Raw genomic sequence first — 21,828 nt, 5'->3', positions numbered from 1 at the left:
TCAAATATATTGATAAGCACACAGAAATGCACATACACAATCACACGAACATGTGTGTATGTATGTGGGCAAACTTATACCACATGCCCAAAGCACAGAAAGGAACTATTCTGATTCTCATTTCGAGGTGAACTACAGTTTCTAGCAACTAACCCCACTTGTCTCTGCAAAGCCACTCACAGATGACACATGCATGCAATGTAATTTATCTTTGTTTACCTTTAATGTTATGGTAAAAAACAGTTATGGAAAACTGCAGAGACAACACGCTAGTTAGTGACTTGTTCTGCTTTTTCAGGAGGGAGAGTGGCGATCTTATTAGGCTCCTGGGTGGGCCAAATTTTCTTAATTACATGGAAATCCGAGGCAGCCCCTAGACTGTGGTATCTTACCTGTACAGAGTAAACACTCCCCTGCTGTCACTAATGTCCTATAAATCTTGTTAAAGAGAAGCATAATTAACATTTTTGATCAAATCAAGCTTCAAAGCCATAAGTGCTTGAGTGAATAAAGCCACCTTTCTGCGTCAGCAGTGAATAGCTTCTCCAGGGAAAGAGACTGTTTAGGTGGCTCTGTGCTCCCCACCCTGCCACCTCTACCTTTCACACATCTGCAGGAGGCAAGGAGAGTTTGGGTTAGAAAATCATCAGTGACACACCACATTTAGTTTCAAGGATCTAAGTTCATCAGGAGGCAAAGGGCATGGGGTAAGATATAGAGAAGGGAAGCAACCTTGTGTCTAGAAGAATGAGCAACTTAATTTTTTTTAGCCTGGAGAAAGCATATCCTTTCCATGCATGGAATGGCCAAATTAGTTCTGCTTGTCTTTCAAACCATTTAAAGAGGATGATGTTCCTGTTTAAAGGGCAGGTGGCTTTGCACAGGTCTTTGTTTTTTTCTGTATCATGAGAAAATATCCATCCCATTGCCAAAGGCTAATTAGAACTCAAACTTCTGAATGTGGAATAGTTGAAGTATATTTCAAAGGCTTCTAGTCCCCAGGACAATATCCATAGAGGATCTTGGAACTCTTGTCACAAAGACAGTGCTTTTCTTTTTTTTTAATGACCAAAAAAGACTTCAGTTGCCAATTTCCCTAGGAGTTACTGGTTCCCTTGCGTTCACATGAGGGTGTAAGCAGTTGATAGCAAAGCCTTAATGAAAGGGGTAAGCAAAGATGGAGAGAAAGAGGTAATCCTGGATGCCTCAGTCAGCCAGTAAAGGGAAGGAGAGAGAGGCCAAATAGGAAAGGTAAGGTGTGACATATAGTCTGTTTCCAAAACACCACAGTGTTGATCTAGGTTTGGCTCTGGCTCTGAGAGGGTCTCACTAAGCATCATCAACAACAAAACAGAGACGGTAATGGAGACCCTCTCCCCTTCACCACATCCAGTGTAACTGGGAAAAGGCATTTGCCTTCAATCACTTCTTTGGCCTGGGTACCCAGGGAGGATTGTGTCCTGTGACATTGGATGTTGGGAGCAATGCAGGCTCCGTCTGCATTCTGGCTGGCTCCTCTCAAAGCACAATGTGTGGATTTGCTCCCTCCCAATATCCCATGAGTCAGTGCTGGCTTTATCCCTCCCACATTTTGTTGGGGTGGAGCCTCTGAGAGGAAGTGATCCTGGCCACTCCCTGCTCCATCAGCTGAGTGTATGGGTGGGGAGGAGGTGGGGAGAGGATAGGCAAGAGGAATGTGCCTGGGGCTAAGGTTATGTACTAAGACTCCTTACTGAAATAAATAAATACTACATTATTAAGAGCCCAGGAACTGCATGTACTCTGGAAAAGAAGATCATTTTCTACCAGGGTAATATAGATTACATTGGTTTTGACCAACATGTACTATATGTTTTGGTATGTATAGTACAGGGACCATAGGTTCTGGGTTTCTGTAGTCTATTCCAATTTTAAAGTTTCAAAGATAATATTTACTGATATAGATATGTGTGTGACTGTATATGTGTGCGTATTTGTGAAATGTAAATTTTTATTTATATAACTGTTTTTTCCCCCAAGAAAGCCATCTTTAAAAAGAGCAAGAACTAAGGGTAGTTTAAATTTTATAACTTTGAAAGACTTTTTATGTAAATAAATCCACAAATCAGAAAAGTCTTCTTTATTAGGTCATGAATTCTAAATTATGACTCAGGAAATATGGTCACTATAGATATGCTTTTTGCTCTTCTTCTTTCTTGGGTGTAAATGCCTGGAAAGCAAATGGCTTAAAAAGATAAATCCAGCCAAATTGATTATTTGTCTGCTTGGAAAGACCATATCTTTCTCCTCTCCTTCTCATACCCCATACAAAGAGAGCTTGTCATAGTTTTACTCTTTTCTTTTTAGTTTGCTTTATGTTGTTCTACTTGGTTGAATTCAGACAAACTGATTTGTGTGTACAACAAAGAGAGAAATACAGTTTGAATTATTCTGAGAAAGACGTGTTTATTTCCTCTTGATAAAGAGGAAATGTGTCAACTTGAACACATATTATTACATAGGAGCTCTACTCCGTACAAATCTTTCTTGGAATCTTTTGAATGATTTACTAAGTTTATGCTTTCAAGAAGTTCTGGATCAGTTTGATCATCTCTGTCCAAAAAGAGGAAATGGAAAGCTCTTTCAAATAGTTGACTAAGTTTTAATCTAAACAGCCTTCATTCAAATATTACCCTCTCAGGGAGGCCTTTACTGACCATCCTATTTAAAATTGCATAACAATCCCCTCCGCACTCCACTTCTATCCTCTTTTCTGTGCTTTATTTGTCTTCAAGGTACATATTACTATCTAACCTACTATATGTTTTAATTATTTGTTTGCTGTTTCTTCCTCTCCCCCAAATACCTGCTTCACACATAATGTAAACTCTACTTAGCAAAGATTTTTGTCTGTTTTGTTCACTGAATCCCCAGGGCCTAGAATGTGTCTGATATCTAGCAGGCAATCAAGAAATATTTATTGAACAAATAAATGAAATAAACGGATTGGATTTATCAAGTTGACTGATTTTATTTTTTTAATACGTAACCTAAATTTAAATTTGATAAATTAGCCAAGTTTACTTTCTTTTTTGTCTCTGTCTCTTGTATTTATCTTTGTGGTCATTTTCTTTTCTATGGATTCCTTTTTGACAATTTATGACATCAAAATGTGGGCAAAGACATAAAAAATTCATTATTTAAGTTATTCTGCCTCATGTAGACCAAGAAAACTGCTGTGTCAGCAAATTTTTCACCTTCTAGCAGGTTGTTTTGACACTTTGAGGACTCCTTTTCTGAGTTACGCATTGTCATCTAGTCTTCATGGTTTCATAGCATGAGAATTTGATCAAAGGATACTTGACACATTCTCCAAAGTAAAAGAACTTAGGTGGGTAGCTTGAGGTTGCTGTACTGGAGTGTTGAAACCTGAAGTCTGAAAGTGCTGAATTCTACAAAGCTTGCCATCTGTCGACCCCAGTGATACAAATACAGTTTATATTAAACATACCTACTGACCATCAACGTCATTAAAAACTTAGTTACCATGTATGTCTTATCCTTGTTTTGTTTCTTGGGATATATATAATATCTTCAGAAATTTTGTATACATATACACATATACATTCACACAGACACATACATACCCATACATGTGGCAAGGGGTGGGGGAATGCACAAAGATGATATGTTGAATAATTCTCGAAACAGTATAACTGAGCACACTTCTGCTTTTGGCTCTAGGCTTCTTCTACCATACATGAAAAATCTAGACTTCTTTTGTTTCTGCCCCTCTTTGGTTTTCTTTTGGATGAGGAAATATGTCTTGCACCTGCTGGTGTGTTTTTATATGTTTGGGATTTTCTGGGACCTTCCCCAGAGGTGACAGTGTTTCAGTGGCGAGTGAATAATGCAAAACAGTCCACAGGCACTGAGTAATCACTGGAAATTCCTCAAAACAATCTCAGGTTGGTAAAATTTTCCACAGAAAATAATAATAACAGTAACAATAGCAGTAACAGCAACAATAAACAAGATATGCCCTGTATGCTTCCACCCAATTATTAGCTAATAATACATAATTATGATTAATTCCACTCTTTAAATGTGGATTCTAAATAGCAATAACCATTTATTTTATGTTTTCACGTTATTTTCCTGCACGTCCTTTATGTCAATTATGTGTTTTCAGGCACATCTGATTGTGCTCTTCTGTGGCTTTGATGGTTTGGTAATTGTACATTAAAAAAAAATAACAACACGTGTTTAGTATAAAAATTAATTACGTTAAGCATTCCTACTAATTTTGCCAGGGAAAAAATGGCATCCCACAAATTTTCAGCATCAAGCGGTGGCCAGCACACTTAGGAACTTTATGATCTGTGGCTGGGTTTTGTAAGCGAGCTCTGTTAAGGTGGTGTTCTCAGGGCTGGAGACACAGTACAGTGGACGGCAGACTGCTCCTGCTCTGTTCCCTGTTTTCCCTGAAAATTGGTCACCGGCCTCCATCTAATCAACCACTTCCAAATTACAATTATAATAACAGTGCTGAAGATATCATTTTGAAATGTTGCTGCAATCCAAATTGACAGAGCTTCTGCCAGCAAGCTGGACAGTCAAGGATGTAGCTTCCCTTCTTTCGGTTTGGCCCTATTTATAAGAGATGGATCCCTGGTAATAATGAAGAAAAACATTGGATATGCTGTAGAAATCTACCCAGAAAATCCATGGGAGCTGGGGGTGGGGTGGGGGGGGTAGTGGGGAGGAGAAAAGGAGGGGCACAACCAGGAGGAATTGGATGAAAAAAAGTCTGTTCAATATTGCAATCTTTTGGGAATATTTTCTTGTGATGCATTAAAAATATTTGATTCTTAAAACAATTTTCTGCTCCTGTAACTCAAAATAGCATTCGGTAAGGGGGAGGGAAAATGCAGCAATTAGTTGGCTTCATTTCTGAGGTTTTATTACTTTGATTCTTTTTGATTTAATCAGCCACGAACACAGCTACCAGCAGACGGTGACTTTTCCCTGAAATGTGCTTCCTGCCCAGAACAGTGGCTTCTGATTGTAGGTTAATGTTAATGAAACATGAAAAGGCAGACCCTTTTCAGGAAAATTTGTTATTAACAAATAAAGGCTTGGTAACATTTAGAATCACACCAGGAATCACACCATTGGAAATATGGCTGGAGCACATTCTAGAGCCAGCCCGCCATGCTCAAGTGATAAATTTGTTTACATCCTTTAAAAGTTCTAACTCAGTACAGATGAGGTGACGTCCTACTTTTCTCATTCATGTTCAATTCACAAACATAAAGAGACTCGGAGCCATTAGGGAAGCTTTCATTTTGGCTGGGGAAGGATGAAATGATAGTGATAGTGGCTTTCATAGCAGAAAATAATTGTATACTTTTCTTCTTATTATTTTTGGCAAGGCGGGCACATTTCAGCTTTCCGGTGTATTACATCATTACGTTGTATAATGCATCATAATGATAGAGTGAATGGAGATGAAGAAATGCCAGCGTCTGCTGCAAGTTAAAAGGGAGAGACCTTGCATGCATTTTCAGCTGGGGAGGCTGCTGTTCAGCGAAATGTTCTCTGAGATGAAACAAAGCTGCCTTCCCACTTGGCATTCACATTAATTGTGGACTTGCCAACCGGCCAGTTTCATCGGTGTATAAATGAGTGGGGAATAATTCCACTTGCCTCCCAAACCAGAATATCTGAGGAATGCTTCCTAGGATGGTGACTTATTTGTTTTTCTGTGGTTTGCACCCAGCTCCCGGAAAACCTCAAGGATCTGCTAAACACAAAAAAGCCCTGTGTCCCTGCCACAGTGTACCTGTTTGGGAGGTAATGGCTGTCATGAGGACAAATAGAAGTTTTATTATTTTCAGCAGTGTATTTTTCAGATGTATTAAAATAAACCATTTTTCAAATCCTCATTATTGTAAAATGAAAGTCCACTGATGTCTCTTGAGAGGAAATTTAAGCATGCTGATTGTTATTAATACTAATACTACTAGGAAATGTTAATTGAAAGTCAATGATGGTCTAGGAGCTACCATTTAGGATGTGTCAATGGGGTGCTAAGATAACCAGTTACAAAGGAAAATATAATTTTCTTCATTTCATTTATTGTTACATTTGTTTGCCATAGTGTTGTGAAATAAATGCTTCTTCAGTGACTAAAATATATTTTTTTAATAATCTAAATTTAAGCAAATCTATTTGACACAACCTCTTAAAGAGTCCTGTATTTCTTAGTTCTACAACAGACAATTATAATGACTATAAGTGTACGGCTCAAAGCCTTCAATGTCCCCTCAACCTTTTACAATGAAAATGAACTGAATCTTAAACATTCATTCTTTCATTCTGTAATTGTGAGCTTATGTTTTGTATTAATATGGCACCATGGAGAGAAAAGTGAACACAACCGATTTGGACCCACTCTCCTTGCAGCTTACAGTCTAGAGGTGTGGACTTTATTATGCCAAAACCACCTGACAATTCTGGCCATCCAGGGTTTTCACACTTGCATCAGATCTGTTCTAACAGTCACATTTAGTTGGACCAATCAGCCTTGAACTTATTGAGAAAGACCATTTGGTCTTAACATTTATTCTATACTCTTAAGCCTTAGTAGAAAAGAAAAAAAAAAGTTAAACCAATTAGTTGGAGACAAAGTGCACAGATGTTTCCACCATTACCTGTTTATTTGGGCATCAAAAATACCCACATTTTCTGTCCTTTAGATGTGGAATACTTTGGGCTTTCTCCACTCGTAAAATGCAAGGTTTATATAACTAAATAAAATGGAGATGTATTTAGTTGTTTAGAAAACCAGGATTTCTTAGTTAGTTAACGAGTTAGTCAGTCTGTCATTTTGGGTGTTTAACTATGTTTGCCTGTACCCACACATATTACTGCTGCCAAGTGCTTTATAATTTACAAAAAGTGTTTGAATACAGTACTTTGTTTGCTTAGTGTACGGGCTTTGGAGTCATTAAGATGAATTGGCCTGGGTTCAAGTAGTGGCTCTGTCATATATTTGCTAAGTGATCTTAAATTCTGTTAGCCTTAGTGCCTGTCTTGTAAAATGAGGATAATAGCCATTTCACAGGTTTGCTATGAGAGCAGGTAGGTAAGATAATCCGTTGAAATAGCTTATAGGAAATGCTCAATAAATGGTAGTTATTATTTTCTTTGTTGTTGCTGTTGTTTGGTTTCTAATCCTTATTACAACTTTATGAAGCAGCCTACTGATGATCCTATTAAATCTACCTGCTTATTTTTATCTACATAGCTATAAAGGCAAACTTCCTTTCCTGGAATTCCTACTTCTCTTTTCTTCACTTAAAGTATTTTCTACTCATTACTTAGAGCTCAGTTAAAGACCTCTTTCCTGACTTCAGCACTTCAGTTCAATACATTGTTCTACCACAAATATTTATATGGCCTCACTGTTTGCAAATCACTGTGTTACATGCTGGAAATACAGTGATAAAAGTAGGAGAGATAATAGTCCCTGCCACCATGCAGCTTACATTCTGTCAGAGGGAGCAGACTTTCTATAAATATTGCAGATAAATATTTACTTCGGGTTGGGTGAAGTGTTTAGAAGGTGAGGTTTAGGGTATTAAGAAAGCATATTACTAGAGGCTGACATAGTCTTGGGTTGGAAAAATTTCCTTGAAAAGATGGTGCTGAATTGACATCTAAAATATAATGAAGATTAACCCATGGGAAGAGGATTGTGCAAGGTAGGGAGAGAACCTACCATGTTCTTCACCTATGCAAAGTCCCGAGGAACATGCAACCTGCTTTCTAGAAGCTCCTGACTTAGGGAAACACCTTTCCCAATGAACAATGAGTTGCCTGTTCTTGGACGCCTAGGAATGCTTATTGCTGAACTATTTATTTGTCTTCTTTCTAAATATGCCTTGTTCGTTCATTCATTCATTTATTAAACAAATATTTATAGAAAATTTAGGGAGATCCCAAGTAAAGGAAACTTCCATGTTCTACATGCCATTTATATAATCAAATATCTTTAAGGTATATTTTTATAACTCTAGATCTGGTCTTGTCTACTATGTTACAACACTGATAGGAAGAGACATATCTTTTATCACTTGCTGTCCCATTCGATGACTTGCACATAGTTGGCACTCAGTAGATGTCCATGACCCCTGGTGACCTCTGTGCTGATCTCTCACATGGCTGTTATCTGCTGTAATTTTAAAATCTCTGGCAACATCCTACAATGTTGAATGTTTCTAGCCTAACAAAAAACATAATTAGGAAGGTAAATCTGCTGAGGCTGAAACAAATCATTTAATTCATTCAACAAGCCAAATGGAAAATGATTTTAAGATTATCCACTGTATTGGGTTATCTGCTCTACTACTCTGTACCATTAGCTCAGGCAGTTGGGAATTGCTTGCAATTCACAAAGAAGCAGATTGTGTTTGGTTTGCATTGGCTGTGTACCCTCTTCTGAAGTGGCTGCAAGTCCTCTCCAATTCAGCGAAGACAGCCAGTCAGGGTGGCCAACAAGCCAAATCGGTTTCTCCTATACTGGTGCTTCTGCGTGGTGTGGAGCACATGTGCATACATGTCTGCCCACCTTCCTCTGTTCCCCCATTAGCTCAAGGTGGTGTCTGGTAGATACTTAGTCATCTGAATTTTGGGGTGACATATGCTTTCCTGTTAGCTTTTCACCTTTATTAGGAGTAAAAGTGACCTGATATTTCCCCATCCAGAGTTATTTTCCTTTTACAAGAGATGGAGGCTGCTTCCATTCCTAAGAGGTTTTGGAGAGGCATCGCAATCATGCAGAAGCTCACTTGCTCATGGTTGAGGATGGGGTGCTGAGCACTTTAGCAGCTGAATTCACTCGGCTGCTTTCAGTTTATACTGCTCTGAGATCTCTTCCTACTTCCCTAGCTTTTGAAAGTTTCTGTGTCTAATATGGTAGAATAGGACAGTGTCTTCATGAGACACTTATCTCAAGCTTGATGGAAAACCACCCTTAGACCAACTTGCCTTCATTCAATGACCACATTGAAAGGGAATAGCTGATAAAAGCTGTGCTTATGAAAGGTGCAGTTCTCAAGTAGCTGCGGCCCAGTGCTGCAGTTTTAAAGAAGGTTTGGATGTCTACTTGCAACACCTGAGAGTCAGCCCTTCAGTACTTGGTTGACAGTGAAGAAGATGGGAAACAAATAGATGGATGGGTAGAAAGGTATATAGATAGATGATTACTAGATATGTAAGAACTGGTTTTCCTTTATGAACTTGTTCCCAGTGTGGCTAGCGAGTTAGTTAGACAGTCTTCAAGGGTTTTCTTCATCACCTTTGCTCAGTGAATCTGGGGCCCTTTTCTCTCCTTAGGAGCTAAGAAGAGTGGCAGTGCCACTGGTGATCTGTGGGCCCAGCTGCACCTGCAGGGCCAAATGGGCCATTCTGGTAAGGCTGCTGTTAGTCCAAGAGAGGCAGACCAGGCATTGCCAGGTGTCATGTTTTATTAGGAAGGCTGCTTATGAGTTTGGCTTTATGTTCTCTAAATGTAGGGAGGCTGAAGCCTTGGGGGAAACAAGTTAATAAACAAACAAACAAACAAAACAACAAAATACCCGACTCAAAGCAGGTTACTTAAATCAATTAGGCAATTTGCTAATATCACAGTGCAAATGATGCTTTTCTTATGCTACCCAAGGTAGAATAAAAGACAACTGAGAGGGCCTTATAAAAAGTACCATAACTTTTTTTTTTTTTTTTTTATCAATAACATTGCTGTAATCTAAATGCAGGATTGCCCCATCTATGTCAGTATACTTTTAAAAGAATGAGAAAGGCCCTGCATTCATAAATCTAGCATGATGGGAGGGTGGTACGCCACCATGGAAGCTATTGCCTAGACTTTTTGCTTAGGGAGAACAACCAAGCTATTGCAAAAAAGGATAAGATTTTCTTAATCTCTAATATCACTGAAAAATACTATCTACATGAACTGTGGCAGCAATTCACTCAGTATCTTCCTCCCATGTGTACAAGGGGTCTTCAAAAAGTTCCTGGAAATATTTGTATTATTTTTAAATTCTATTTTTTCATAAACTTTTTGAAGGATCCTCATATTTTCTCATTCTCTCCATCTCTATTTGAAAATTGGCTAAAAAGGTAAGGACATGAGGTGACTGCCAGTGAGAAGCCAGGACTCCCAATCATACAATCACAGTAACTGAATATTGCCAACACCTAGTTGAGCTTCAGAAGAGGACCCCAAGCTCCAGAAAGAAACACAGACCCAGCTGACACTGTGATTGCAGTCCCATGAGACCCGGAGTAGAGAGAGCCAGCTAATGTGCTCAGACCTCTGACCTACAGAAACAGTGAGATAATTAGTGAATGCTATTTTAAGACACTAAAATTGTGGTAGTTTGTTACACAGCAATAGAAAACTAATAACAATTATTGTGATGGAAAACATTCCATCATAAAACTTTTAAATACCAAAGCCACTGGATACTCTTATGAGTCAATGTATAGAGCTGCAGTTCACAGGCAATGTATAGAGTTGCAATTTACAGAAAATGTCTAGCCTATGAGCCCTACAGTATAAAGTACAGCGCATCTGTAACTCTGCTGCCCTCTAATTGCCTCCACGTCCCAGGAAGGACTGTGGTGGTGGGACTGTGTCCTACCTGTGAAACATCTGTCCTGGCCCATGGCACTCCTGCTGTTGCAGGTCTCCTTTTCAGTTGTCTTAGTACAGACACAGTTGATACAAGTAGGGATTATTAGTCCTGAGGGGCCTAGGTGAGGTGTAGATGGTGACAATTTTCCTTCTCCTACTCACAGCCCTAATCCTCCTGGAATTTCAACTAAAGCTGTATATTGAGAATGTACAAGGTTACCCAGACAGGCTTTCATGTTGGCCCTTTTCTTTTTTGCCCCAAGGAGAATCTGACCAACTATATATTCATTGCTATTTTCCCCATTATTTATTACCTAGACAGAATAGCATGATTAATTATTGATCATAGACCAGTAACTGATTAAAGTGTGGTTCTGATCAGCAGTCAAAAGTCATTTGTTTCCAGGCATCCGTAGTTCCTGCATAGAGTGTGGCAGAACAATACTCTCTCTTTTCAGTGCATAAAATATGACACCTGTAGACAGGCTGTAGTTATAAGCCAGCAAAAGAGCCCTTCAACCATACTTTGTCTTAATAAATGTGAAATAATGATTTGCCAAAAGAGAGAAACTGTTTGGAAGATTTACATGTAGAGAATGCGATGTGAAATATAATAGGAGGGTTCTAATTAGAATTGTTTCTCATGGCCTAAATGCTTTGCTGAAGAGAAACTCACTAGGAACAGCTCTTTACCATCTGGGAAGCATAGCGAATTTTGTTTCATTCTTACTTTATGTCGGAGTTTATTCTCTTGCTGCTATTTCCTCAAGCCCCTTCCGTCCCTCTCTCCCTTCTTCAGGGTTTTCACTGGATAGCCTATGGCAGGAGTTGGCAAACTATGGCCCAAGGGTGTTTTGTAAATAAAGTTTTGGAATACAAGCAGGCTCATTTATTTCATATTGTCAATCGGCACTTTTGTACTACAATGGAAGCTGAGTAGTTATGACAAGAGGCCACATTATCCACCAAGCCTAAAATATTTGCTATCTGGCGCTTTACAGAACAAAGTTTGCTGACCCCTATGCTATGTTCCAGGTACACAGTAAATAAGACACGGTCCCTGTCCTCAGTGGCTTCAGAATTCTATGAGTATGTAATTATACTAGGTTGTGGAGGGTAGGATGATGGACATCTGACTGAAGTACTGTGGGAACTAGGCAGCAAACATGCATTTAGGAAGTGAGATGAGAGAACAATATCTCAGCGAAGGTAGTACTTGAGTTGGGAGTTTCCTGACAGTTTCGAAGTGGAGAATAAGAATCAGAACTAAATCCTGTACCTCAAATATCTTATTTTAGCACCCTCCCCCCACCCCCCACTACATAGCCAAGCAAAAGTTCCAATTCCTTCTTTGAAGGGTATACTTTTATTTTTTCTGTACATTACCAGTTATTACTAAGTCTTTGCTTCGAAACATCTCCAGACACGGGTAGCTTTGTGGAATCTCATTTTTCTTTTGGATGTTAGTATGGAGTTTTCAGTGGTGGGAGGTGGCAGTGGATCTTGATGGGCCAAACTCCCTCAGACCTCCAGGGATCCGTGCAGAAGTTACTGTTTTTGTCTTAAAAGATAAAAGAGCATGTCTCTATTGCTCTGATAACTGCAAATAGGAGCCAGTTGGCACCAGACAATGAGGAGACTCCACATGCCCACAGGAAAGTGGCTTTCAGTTTTCAAGCAGCATTTGCTTCAAGAGAGAGGTGTTCAAGAGTCTTGGTGGTGAGCCCCTTCCCACTGCCCCCCTCTGAACTTGGCTGGAGGCTAAGTTTAGTCCAGAAATAAGTAAACATTATGGTTTTTTTTCTTTTTTTTTTTCCCTAAAAAAAAAAATTGTTCAAGCTCAAAGTGGGCAGTTCATTTCCAGAATCTAGTTTCAATCCACCCAGGATGTTTTCCAGACCAAGCAAAAACAAAAATCCAATTATGAAAATCGAATAAAGACCGGAAGTCAACTGTGTCAAATTTACGACCTTTTTCCATCAGAGCCTAAAGTAAAACTGGTACCAGTTTTCTCTCTAGAAAAAGGAAAATAATAGAAGAATGCTATAAATCATTTGAACATAACTTTTTAAAAATTGGGGCAACAAGCCTTTGCCAAAAAAGAATAAAATCCACCAAAATAGGTCAAACAATCAGACTTTATCTCTCAGTTATCACAATGTCAATTCCTGTGTGAGAGGATTTTAATCTAAACTTTCTAAGGCAAAAGAAAGCTCCCTTTATTGAATGTGGACTGAATGAATGGTGGTTAAGGGAAGGGCTCATTTTGACTTTCAGACTTACACACTGAACTCTGGAATCTCCTCCCTGGAGTTGTTTAGGTTCTGGAATCCAGAAACTGTACAAGCTTCTGGCACACTAGGAAGGGTGGTGGTGTTGGGTTAAAAGCCTGGGATTTGAGCCAAGCAAGCTTGTGCTTGAATCCCCCATTTTCCATTTCCATGGGTTTGATCAAGTCATATAATTTCATTCAACCCTGATTTATTCATCTGTAAAATAGGGATAGCAATAGTGACATCATATGGAAACTGTGAGATTTTCATGAAGAAATATACATAAAGCAATTAGCACCATGCCCGACACATAGCAGGTAACTAATAAATCTTAGCTATTTTTATTTTTAGGTGAATATCACTGTAATTTGATTTCCTAGGAGGTTTGGGGGATGGTAGAGAATGACTTGGACTTTAAAACTCCTATTTTGCCCACACATATTTAGAATGTACTCACCAAGTCAATTAAAATCAGAATGATGCTTACTGAGCAATTTGTGAGCACAAATTTCTGCTTAAAGAATGGACAAGAGAAAGGACAACAGGATCTTTGGGAGACAAGTCTATTTACTCAGCATCATTGAATAGGCATTATGCGTTAGACACTGGGCAATGGCTGGGGAGACAAAGATAAATAAAATATTGTTCTTGGCCCTAGATTTTATAGTCTAGTTATTCTATGAATATGTTAATAGAAGATTATAATTCTGTGCGAAAAGTGCCATAGTGGAGTTTATGGGATTCATATGGCAGCAAGGAGACAGGAAGGGCCTTGTGGAAGAAGAAGGTTTTGAGCTGAAATTCAAAGAATGAGCAGGTGCTTTTCAGGCAGACAGGTGAGGGGAGAACATGCCAGCCAAAAGGAACCATGCAGAAAGATACCGAGGCGTGGAAGACTGTAGTTAATTTAGCACTGCTGGAGCATAAAGCACGTGCAGGCATGGGAGGATGCAGCTGGACAGGTTGGCTGAGCTTTTATACCCCACAAGGCATCAGGTTTGAATCCTGTGGGTAAGAGGGAGCCATTGAGAAATTTTGAGCAGTGAGTCACCTGATCCAATATGTTTGTTGGAAAGATACTCTGTTTGGCAGTGTGTAGTACTAATTGGAGGCAGGGAGGTAGGGAGATAGATCAGTTACGAGGCCATTGCAAGTACCCAGGCAAGAGATGATGAGGTTCTGATCCAGGGTTTGGTAGCAAAGAGGAAGAGTAGGAAAGGCACATGAGTGAGGCTGAAAAGATAGGAACTGATACAAATTGATAGGAGTTGATTGTTATTTGAGTGCAGAAATTTGATATGTGCATCTGAGCACTCCTGTGATTATAGATCACAGCATGGACTCTTACTGATTTCATTTGGGAAACCAAGGTTGGCACCATCATTTCAACTCCTTAAAACTCTAAATGGACCAGGATTCAGTCCTCCAAGGTCAATGCTTGTTGATTGACAAGTGGTTGCATCACTTACAGTGGGTCAGCCTAAGTCAAGGTTAAGGAGTGCCTGTAGTTTGTGGACCGTAGTTTGTCATCAAAAAGAAATAGCCTGATTGATAGAAACAGACAATCAACACATTCTCAACAAATTCTGGCTTCTTGGAAATTCTAAATAAAAACCCCAATCTGTCAGAGATTATATTTAAATATCATACTATCTGCAATTATTCAACCATTCATCTCCGTCCACACATCTGTCTATCCATTGTTGATTACCTTTGCCTAGCCACAAAAACCACCAGTGAGTTTTAACATAATATGAATCAACTTACCAACCATTGCCATCATGAATGAGTCGGGAAAATTTAAGGTGTAGATTTGGAAACATCTTTTGTTAAATCTAATATCCACAGTCTGTTTGTTTACTTGCTCTCATAATACAGATCTTGTGTTTGTTAACATTCAGTATGCAATTTTGTAAATGTAACATAAGCATTTTGTACTTAAGTCTTTTTTGTGTTCATGTGAATAGAACGTTTCTTTTTAAAAGGGTATTTCCTAATGAAGTAATTACTATGGACATACGTTTTTGGAAGATGTGTGTGTAAATATCTATATCTCTATACGTGTATATGTATATATATTTGATCTGATTTTTAACATATGCTAATCTCCATAGCATGTGTAATATTAAAAGAAAATTTGGTAATGTTCTATCGTTGCAAATTCATTTTATATTCATTGTAATAGCATTGATCAAAATGAATTCATTTGGTATTCATGTAGATGTCACATGTACTTCCATAGGTGTTTCATTGTAAATTAGCATTTCTCAGAGGACACTTAAAATAAGTGTTACTGAAAGTCCTCATTACACATATTGCAGAGATTAGTACATTAAGGATCATGTACTTACATAGTACTAATGCATTTCTGCCACTTAAAATACTACATTACCCATTTCTGATATCTAGCAAATATCTAAGGCAATTTTGAGAATTACTGACATCCTGAAGGAAGTGGTACTTTTATGATTAAACAGGTTGGCTATATTTTGCCCTGATTTTTTTTTTTAAAAACTAAAATTCTGTTAGATGCAAAAAAGGGGATTAAAAGTGAAATTTGTATGTTGACAACAATGGTATTTAAATGACTTTCATACAGTCATTTAAATGAACTATATGAAAATGAAAATAACACAATGAAAGAACCTTACCTAATTTTATTTTTGACAAATCACCTTGTTAAAAAAAGTTAAGTGAAGAATTTGTGTACCGGAGTATAAATTTGCCAAGAAAACACTGTATTCCTAGATGTACCATTTTCGAGCTTGTCTTATCTCAGAAGCAACAAACAAACATACAAACTTACATGCAAACGAAGGGTTGTCCATCTTTTTATGCCTCCTTGTGACTTTCCCATTACTGTTTTAGGCAGAATTTTTGTTGGGATCATCATAAATGTTGGGAGGGAATGGTGGTGGCTCCCCCGGGTGGCATCCGGCTGCAGGAGAATTTACGAGTGGGTCGAGAGAGACTGTCAGTTCTTCTCAACTGCCTGAAGAACCGACAGAGAAAGGTCTGGTGAGAGGCAAGGTGGAGGCAACAGGCTTGCACATCAACCAGGAAAAACTTTGGGATTTACCAGGATATTCTGACTGCTGGTTGGGATGTCTGCCTTATACTTAGAGTCAGACTTTACAAATATATAAAATAGGCTTTGAAGGATAGAGTTTCCCAGAACGTGGGTGGGCATTCAAAATGGTGCAGCTGCTGTGGAAAACAGTATGGCAGTTTCTCAAAAAATAAAAAAATAGAACTACCATGTGATTCAGCAATACCACTTCTGGGCCTTTATCTGAAAGAACTGAAATCAAAATCTCAAATAGATATTACCGCTGCCATGTTCATTGCAGAACTATTCACAATAGCCAAGCTATGGAAACAACTTAAATGTCCATGGACAGATGAATGGATAGAGAAAATGTGGTATGTGAGGGTGTTTCAAAAAGTCTGCAGATAGAGTTAAAAAATAATGTGACTCTTTCCATGAACCTTTTGAAGACCCTTGGTCTTCAAAATATGGTGGAATATTATTCAGCCTTAAAAAAGAAAGAAATTCTGCAATATGTGACAACATGGATGAAACGTGAAGATATTATGCCAGTGACAGAAGGACAAACACTGCATAATTCCACTTATATGCAGAATCTAAAATAGTCAAATTCATAGAGTCACAGAGTGGAATGATGGTTGTCAAGGGCTGGGAGAGGGAAAAACGGGGAGTTGCTAGTCAAAGTGAATATGTTTTAGTTAAGCAAGATGACTAAGTTCTAGAAATCTGCTGTACTACAGTGTACCTATAGTAAACGTTATAGTATTGTGCACTTGAAAATTTGTTAAGAGGGTTAATATTATGTCGTGTTCTTACCACAGTAAAATAAAAATTTTAAAAAAGAATAGGCTTTCCCAGTAAAAATCTGTGCACTAGAGGATTTAGAGTCACACATGGGAAAATCCTTAGTGCTGCTAGGACACACCAGTCATCAGCTGTAGATGCAAAGTTTCTTTACTTTTGGATTCATTTGTTTCTACCTTCTTCTCTGCATGGATTGTCTGTTTGCTCACTACACCTGTTATCACACTGAAGGGCTGTCCCTGAGATGGACTTTCTCCCTTCAGCCACACTGTGAGGAAACATCACCTTATTTGGCGCTGACTCAGTGGGAACCAAATTTCCAGCAGGATACCAACTCACACCTGCAGAATTTGCCGGCACATCCGTTTTGCAAACACACAAAATGGGTAATTGGGCACACAAATGCCTATTTGCATTGCAATTTGGCATTTGTATACACAGTGATGGATTTTTTCATGTGCAAATGCGGGGAATGCAAGCACAGAATGGATGTCCTCAAGTAGGAAGGGTGCCTTTAAAAACATGTCCACGTATTGGGAACACTTGAAATCCTCTCTTAAAAACAACAACAACAAAAAACATATATCATTTCAGCAACCTGCTAGAACTTTGAGGAGTGCCAGGAAAATAGGTAGCTGCGTGGATATATTTCCCTCCCCTCCTCACCCCCCTTTCAGGGAAAGTTCATGTGTTACTTTTTGAAGAAGGGCTACTTTTTCCAAATAGGTAGAGAGACATTCAGAGCTTTTTCCCCATAACAAGGACTTAACTAAAATATCATGAAGTCAGCTAATAAATACTAATACTTTAGCTCTAATGAAATATGAAAAATTTTTATATTCTTCGAGGGTTTGGTATTTTATAATGACTGCCGTACACTGGCTTTGAGCTGCATTGTTCTGTTTAGTGTTAGTTAAAGTTATACATACACAATGAAATACTTGGAACCATAGATTTTTGTAACTAATTGGAATGATGCGAAAAAAATAGCGATGGCTCTTGTACAGGGAATGGATGTGGAGTTTTGAGGTTCTCCACAAGCTCCAGCCTGTTCTCTGGTTTCTTTGTCCCTTCTGCCTGCCCTTGGTCCTGTAAGTCTCAGTCCTGCTTACTCAAATTTCCTCATGTCCAGGGGTGCTCAGGAGAGGAAGCTAGGAGGACCTGAGGGGTCCTACAGCCCAGGACTGTGCTCTCCTTTGCCGGGCACTCACGTGTGTCTGCCTTTTGTTTCTGGCTCTGGCTTTTGGTTCCATAATTAGAGTCCATATTGTCTTCTGATCCCTTCTGCTACTGGCAACTTGCAGGGACTCTTCTTGGCTACTTTGGATGCTGGCTTTCCTGTTCAGTTGCAGCTCCATTTCCTTCCTTTGTTCTGGTAGCATCTGTGACGTTTCGTGGAACCTGCTTCTAGGAGGGCCTGACCTGTGGCCAAGAGACGGTTCCGGCGTGAACTTCTTCTGCCCAACAATGATGGGCATCAACAAACGCTTTGTCCTTAGCTCTCCAGTCCTTCCTCTGAACATTCTTTTTCTTAGCTCAGTCACACTTGGGACTTCCAGAATTGCCCACAGTCTGATTTACACCACCATCCTATGTCTAAACAGTGTGCTGTCACTGCTTCTGATTGAACATGCCTGCAACCACATCTGGTTTTCAATTCTTAGTCTCTTCTTCCCAGTGTTTGCCTTGCTGTCCCAGTCTTCTCTCCTCTCCAGTCTTTCTCTTCTCTTCTACTCATCCCAAGTGCCATCTAGTCTTTCTGTGTAATATCTCTCAGGTCCTAATACCTCTCTACTACAGCCGGCACAGACTGGTGCTCATACGCTACTGTTGGCACTTGCTGTTTCAGATGGCCCTTTGTTTGACTCTTGTTTCATTAGATTTCCTGCTTGTCATGACATTTATCAGATCATGAGCTAGAGAGATTCCATATTATCAGATCATGTTCAACTACCCATCATGACCTTTGAGGCACATACTCAACATTACTTCCCACAGTAATAATGGGGACTGCTCTGACACATTTTTCACTCCAGAATGACTTTTCTCTTCATTTGCCCTCATGTGCCTTTCTCCTACCTACCTCTGTACCTTTTTCCATGTGGATTCCCCAACCTAGAATGTTGTCTCCTTGCTCCTATTTGTCTAAGCCCCAGAACAACTCTCAGGGTCCCCACAAACTCTTACTCTTTAAAAAAACTATTTGAGGTGGTCCTAGCCCAACACAAGTTTTGCGGACTGTGAATCCTACAGCATCGAGAGCCTTACAGCAGTGGCTGTGCATGGATCAAGCAGCTCCTTGAATTGTTTTTTCAGGTCCCACTGGACTGGAATTTCCTCCTGGGTAGTCACTCCGGCTTGCAGCTTTTCATTTTTTGCAATGCCTAGCACAGTGCTAGTCATACAGAAAATGCTCACTTAATGCTGTTTTTTAAGCTTTGTTTGTCCTCACATCTTGGAGGGCTGGAGGTTAGAAAAGAAGACTGAAGAGTCTGTAGCTGGAGAAAGTCATGAAGCCCCATTAAATATTCTCTATTTACAATGCTGCCAATACCCCAGGTTATTATTATTGTTTTATATTTAAGCTCTGATTCCTCCCTCTCCTCCTCCTCCAGAGTAACAAGGGCCTAATAGGCTTCATGTATAAGTGCCTATTTTTATTAAAGACAAGTGTAATCTTTTGTAGACCAAATGTCCCTATCATAAATGCTAACGGAGAAAAATATTAGGATTCATTTATTTATGAACCTGTTAATAATGAGGTGCAGTTATGAAAAAAAGGCTTCCTCAGCAAAAGCTCCTGAACAAACAATGCACACTGGGGAAAAAGGAGCTAGTTAGCCTTCTTGACTTAGATAAAGCTACGGAGAAATGACAAGTGCCAGTAATTAGCACAGCCTCTTCAACAAGATAACCCTATACATCTTTGTCTATTTCAATCACCAAAGACTCCGATTCAGTGTAAAATTAAACCTTGGATGCCATCAATTTCTGTTAACCTCTTTATATTGTTCTGTGTTCATGCCTATGTGATAGATAGATTTTGTCATTTTATTAAATGGTGACATCTCTACAGACATGTGACCTAAAAATCTGTTTGCTCCTTTGTAAAGTATTCTTAATCATCTCCTGGTATGTTTCTCAACTGGGGGACTAGATTTATTCCTACATCCCACCGGTGAACCCTTAGTCTTTAAGAACTCGGCATTTCTGTTTGTTGGAGCTTTCTAACATTCGGCTTCTCACCCCAAATCTGCCCTCCCCCAAATAATCTAGTTAGAATACTAGTCAAGGTCTAGTTCCTGTATCAAGCTGTTTGTTATAGCCACATATCCTTTAAAAGGCCATGATTTGAAGTATCTTTTCCCCTAAATATTTATTTCCTTCTTCTTACCCAGTACAACCCTCCAGCCTATTTAAAGACTCCTGATTACCCACGGCTTCAACAATAAGTTTTAGTCTGGGCTCTTTTGAAATTTTATTGCTTAATACTTTTTGCTGCCTATAGGCTTTTATTAATTTATTCACTCATTATTGCAAGGAATAACAATAAAGGTTATCATCCAAATTGGGAAATAATCAGAAATCATAAGAAATCACAGTTTGACCTCAGGGTCCAGGTTATATACAGTAAGTCTTGTGCAGACTAATGATGAAGACAGAAGAACCAATGTGCATACAGTTTTTAAGCTGTCCTACCAGGCACTGGCCTGTCATCGTGTTGCTCATGTATGAGGGAAGCCTCCGGCCAGGGCGCAGGGAAACATCGCTTAACTTAGAAGAAAAATGTACAGAGCTGTTTCTCTCTTAACATGCTCTAAGTTTCCTCCTCCCCTTCACTAACTTCCTTCCAAATTATATTTCATTAAAATATTTCCTACTGTTTAATTTTGCCCAGGTCTGCATTCCCTTTTGTCTTCTTCCTGGGATCCTCACTTCCCTGGTTGAGTAACATTTTTGTTTTAATGTGCCTTCCCCCACCTTTTTTTAACCATGTTGTGCTCTTTTTTTTTCTTTTTTCTTTTTCTATTCAAGATACAATAAAACTAGCATGCTTAATCTCCTACAGTGAGAAAGGTGCCACAATTCAGCTTTGGTAAAGTTCTCCTCACTTTGAGCTATGATTGCAATGGCTGGGTCCTTGGGAAATATTACCAGCTATCATTTAAATATGTATTTACACAATATTTTAAAGCACACATTAGCCGGCCAGTAGAGCAAAACAGCTCACAACGAATAAATGGAATAAAGCACATTTAGATGCTGTTAGAAGCACAGGTTTGCTGGTTGGTGAATGGTGAGGGAGCCTTTTAGACAGCTGCTGCTTATGAAGGGGACTCTGCTCAGGGTGTTTTTCCTTGTGGCTGTGAGTGTTTTCTATAACCTGGGGCTTCCCTCATGGGTTAGATAGAAAGGACCATGGAGTAAAAGTCACTCTGATCTATAAATCTGTGAAGTTTTCAGTAGTTAAAGAAAAAAGTAGTGATGGAGGGGAAGGAAAGGCAGAGAGAGAATTAGAAAGTTTTCAAGAAGAAAAGAAGATTAGAAGAAAATAACACTGATAGATTGGAAACAAAGAAAACCTACCTAGGTAGCTATTCTGAGCTAAAGTGAGGTATAGATCTGCATGGAAAAGTCATACAAAAAAGTGCTCTTTGCTTGTAAGTGGCTCTGACTGGGGCTATTTCAATTCTTAGCCAAGGCTGGCTAATCATAAGAGGGAAATCTGGAGCTGCACAGATATTAAGCTCCATTAAATAAGAAACAAACAACAACAAAAGGAGTTATTTGATGTTTAGGAGAGGGGCTATCCAAATTGCAGGCCTAGATATGGAAAAGATTACAAAATTCGAAGCTACAAGTCATATTCAAGTTTCCTTCACTCAGTTCTGGCTCTTCCCATTTTCTGTTAGCTTCCGGGTTCCGCATCTAAAACCCTCAGTGCTGGGCTGGGCAAGGTCTCTGACATGTGCCTGTCATTTCTGCCCAGACATCCTGTGCTCATTTTTTCTCTCACC

Source organism: Cynocephalus volans, chromosome 14 (genome assembly GCF_027409185.1).
Source record: "Cynocephalus volans isolate mCynVol1 chromosome 14, mCynVol1.pri, whole genome shotgun sequence".
Taxonomy (NCBI): domain Eukaryota; kingdom Metazoa; phylum Chordata; class Mammalia; order Dermoptera; family Cynocephalidae; genus Cynocephalus; species Cynocephalus volans.
This window is presented reverse-complemented; position numbering follows the sequence as displayed.